Genomic DNA, 4,947 nt, shown 5'->3' with positions numbered 1-4,947 from the left:
CGCATTACATGTTACTTACACGAAATAAACGAATCAATTAATCCGGTATAGGTAGGGATTTACCTATATAATATTATAATATTTTATATCATATTCTAGTGAATATTTTAAACTAAATATTTATAAACCTTAATGAATATTATAGTTGAATACAATTGTATGTTTAATATGTTTAAATAACAAATTACAAAGTGAGTCAATTGTCAATCTAACACTTACATTGTTTTATTGGACGAGTGAATTTGTTCACTTGATACTTAGGCGTATATTTTACGTTAGGTACAACACAATATTATGTTACATATAAATATTTTCTTTTGCTCGTGAAATAAAGAAACCATCGATTATTTTATTTGAATTATGCATACATTCTATAGAGGAGAATAAATTAAATAAAATATTTGATATTTTTACATAATTAAGTGCAAAAACATCGTCTAAAGTTTTTATTAATACGGTTGTATTTTTGTGGCGCGTACTTGTGTATTGTGGTGTATATATAATATATACCACACCAGACCACACCAATAAATCTGATACCTGCCTACTTCGAATCTCTCGTTTTACAACGAGTTGTTCTGCAGAATTACTTATGGTTTTTTTTCCGTGTCGGCTACTATAAGGAAACTTTTCTACTTCGGCCGATACGAAACCAGAATATTTTAGAATCACCTGTAGCTGGGCTATACAGGACGTATACGTAGGTATATTGCATTTAATTGTTATATAAAAACCAAAACAATAATCGATAATGCTTCTTCGCGAACCTTGACACAAAATGAAAACCATTAGGATGATTTAACGTGCCTATAAACAGTATTTTTATTCTAATCGAACGATTAGAAATTGTTGTTTTATATACAAACATATTACAATATATCACTGGTATATGGACGTACAAAAAATAAGGAAAAAAACGCAATTTTTCCGCTTGATTATTGTGATGATTTTTTAATATCAAGGCCGAAAATCAAAACGTTTTAACGGCAAGTATATCGTTACAGCAACGCTCCCAAACGAAGGTCTGCCTGCGGATAACCTACAAGAGACCTTTTGTGAACGCGATATAATAATAATAATAGTAATAATAATAATAATAACAGTCAACAATTGAACTATTGAAGACTTGATAATTGCATAGGTAGTAGGTAGATATGCCTATAGATATCGTATCTACATTGGATCTACATAACGTCGCGCATGCCTTCCTCCGACGACTGTATAGTTATTGCCGGTGTATCTATGTGTATAGACACGCAAAGTTACCGGTTAGTGGTGTACTTATTACCGTATATACCATTGTTTTCCCTGAACGGGCAGAACTATGCCAATAATAATATTATAACAGCAGCAGTTGGAAGTCACTATAATATTACATATATATTTTTAATATTATAAATAATTATTACATAAATTTCAGTCGTACAAGCATGATGTGAAGCAGGTATGCAGTGCAGGTGGTTAGGTTTGGTTAGATAAAATAATATGTGTGGCTGGGGACGCACCCACCTATCCCAAGTGTGACTGTATTTATTTGAAAATGTAAAAACTGGATATACTAATAAATTATCTCCATGTTACATCAAATTGCATAAAAACACCATCAATCCTGAAGACTGGAAATTTCCACTAAAAATTCATATTATTATAGTAGGACATGAAATAATTTTGAAAATATTTCCACTCTTTTTGTGTATTCACGGGTATTTAAAATTATTTATTAATCACCCGACATCCGTACACCCACCCACCAAATTGTACATAAAAGCAACGCATGTACCATTATATAGGATATAGCCACTGACAATGTGTACCTATGTATACAAAATAATACAAATGACTGTAACGAGTACTAGGTACGTATCAAACATTCGAACTTATCGTTCGTGAATTCGCGGGTTTCGTCTTTGAAGTGTGCTCGCAAAAAATTGTTTCACTTATTCTTCCAACTATATTACCTATATATATATATATAGGTAATATGTATATACAATATACATACATAATATATATATATATATATATATATATATATATAGGTAATATGTATATACAATATACATACATAATATATATATATATAAGGCTGCTTGTGCTTTCACTCCAACTGCCAGACCTCACGGTACACTAGGTAAGTACCTACCGAATACCCACCAGGAAGAATAAATGGACAATCAACAATTTCTACACTGCTGGACCGTTACCGTAGTATTTTATTTACAAATAGCGAAAAAAAAGAGGTCAGTGACAGAGTATCACTCGAAAAGTCAATACGAAACTGTCTATTCATTAAATTTAAAACGTATTACTTATTCTATTTTTACACGCATATGCAATTTTTAAGTTGTCATGCAGGTAAATAATATATTTACGTCGAGAGTAAATACGAGAGCAATCCATCACAGTGAATCAAATGTAAAACTTAAAAACGTATTATGTAAATTGTCGAGATTTCGGACAAAAGAGAAATATGAAACTTTTAAAACACTCCTCAACTTATTTTCGCGTTTATCGTTTATGTACTATAATTATGGTCTACACTTTTTGGTCAACAGTAAGCAAGCTCGAAAAACCAAACGCGTCATTGTCGTAACATATAATATATACTATATATAGATTGTAAACTGTCAACTGAACACTTAAGGTATATATGTTAGGTACCTATATACTATGAACTGTGAGGTAATTTTTTTGATTTCCTACAACCGTTTTTGAAAAAGACAACGAATAAATATAGCTCCGAGGTGAACTAGGCGAGGCGAGTGCCAAATATAGGAACCATTGACCGGACAGCTATCGGTAACTATTCCGTTTTGATTTTCCTCGTTGGGTGCGATATCGATTTTTTTATCGCAAGTGGCAAGTATCGTTTATCATCGTTAATATCGATAACTATCTCCGTCTGTGAGCATTTCGTATTGACGTTAAGGTTGAATTTGAATATGTATGCCAAGGAATTTATAATATTAATATCAACATACTCACATAGTCACATATTATTATACAATATCCGAACTCGTTATTATCCTTTTTTAGAATAATTACGTTATTAAATAGTCTATTACAGTTGATTACAATGGTACCCACCACGTATTTTCGATTTAATACTTGATATTTTGCATGATAAATAAAAAGGTATGTATACTATGTACCTTTGTGAAATTATCCATTATATAGGTACTAAATAATAATAAACACAAATTAATGCATGTTACGCTTTCACATTTAATTTTTTTTAAATATTTAAAAGTTAAATTTGGAAATAAGAATGACTTTAAGATTGTTATTTAAATGCATGTACCTATATTTGAAATCTAAGTGAATACATAATTTTATACATTTCAATAACTTACATAAATTAACGTATTCAAATATTCAATGATTGATAATAATATAATATTATTATTATTATTTTTATTATTATTGATCTAAAACAAAACATTGGCGAAAACAGCCATTAGTTGTTGCTCTTATACTAGTTACAATTATTATTTTTTCTAATATATTATATTCTTTATTATAATATTTAAATTAGGTAATATTATTATACATTTATACCTATATAAAGTTACCATCATTTTTTTTAAAACTACAAAACTATATTTTGTTACACTGGTTTCTGATTTAATATTCAAAAACAAACATTATGTTTTGTTTTGGTTATATTATGAAGAATTATTTTAAAAATTTAAAAAAATTGAATTTTACTTCATCAATCTAATCATTTATCTAGTATCAGATTATAAATAAATAATGACATTATTAAGATGTTATTCAGTTATTGTGTTAAATTAAATACATATTGGTTTGCTTACCTATAAGTGATTTATACCTAAACATCTATCTATACATACAGGCCAAAACCAGTAACGAAGACCTATGTCTTAATATTTAATTTAGAAATAAAATGAATAACATATTATTATGTTTTACTTATTATATTTGAATACCGTATAAACTTAAATACATTTTTTTAATCAGCTTTCGTGATGGTTTGATTACAAATAGTTTCAAGGCAACAAATAAAAGCCTAGAGATTTTCTTCTAATACCTATGAAAAATAATTTTTAATTTTAAAAATGTGTGTAAGCAGTTGCCTTGCTTGACGAATGCATTCAGGGCAAGTGTCCCATTAGGCTAATAAAGTAATATTTTATTTTAATGAACTTTAGCCAATAAGTATTACGGCATAAATATAATATGCTCGGTACATATCACGGTTACAATAAACTAGATAGTAAATTATAATTTATAAATTATTAAATTAGAGCAACATTTAGTAATAGTATTAACGACTGAATGTACTGTGATTGTGGATTAATGCGTTCACGGAAAGAATTAAAGAGATATAGTGCCTTTGCCCTTTGGCAAGAAGTGTGTTTAAAACTCTATTGATAGGAGATAGGAATACATATTCTATTCTATACATATTCTATTCTATTCTATTGATAGGAATACATTAGCGAGCTCATGATCGAAATTAATTCTGAAATTGATATTGGATAACACATCACAAATAGATGGAGACGAATAATAATTGTCAGAGTTGACTTTGGTTGCTTCTGCGTACATTTCTTAAACTGAGAAATATTTAAGTACGAGTGTAGTATGACCAATACGAGAGTGTACAAAAACAATGTGGGCTATATGTACGTATTTCATAGGTACCTATACCTCAACCTACACTGTACAATAATTATTACTCTATTAACAATATATTTAAAACCCAGTAGATTTTGATGCCTATTCCAATAACTGAATTTACATAATATCATACTCGGTTAACGTTTTTGTCATTGAAATATCAATATCGACCTGCAGTATTTACATTAGCGTTATGTACCTTTTGGCTTGAGTCGACGTTTTTATGATACCAATTCATCATAACGTAAAGAAATCGTACATAGTTTTATGGCAGCCATTTACATCAGAAAATGCGTTGTATTT

Source organism: Acyrthosiphon pisum, chromosome A2 (assembly GCF_005508785.2).
Source record: "Acyrthosiphon pisum isolate AL4f chromosome A2, pea_aphid_22Mar2018_4r6ur, whole genome shotgun sequence".
Taxonomy (NCBI): Eukaryota; Metazoa; Arthropoda; class Insecta; order Hemiptera; family Aphididae; genus Acyrthosiphon; species Acyrthosiphon pisum.
Note: the sequence above shows the minus strand (reverse complement) of the source record.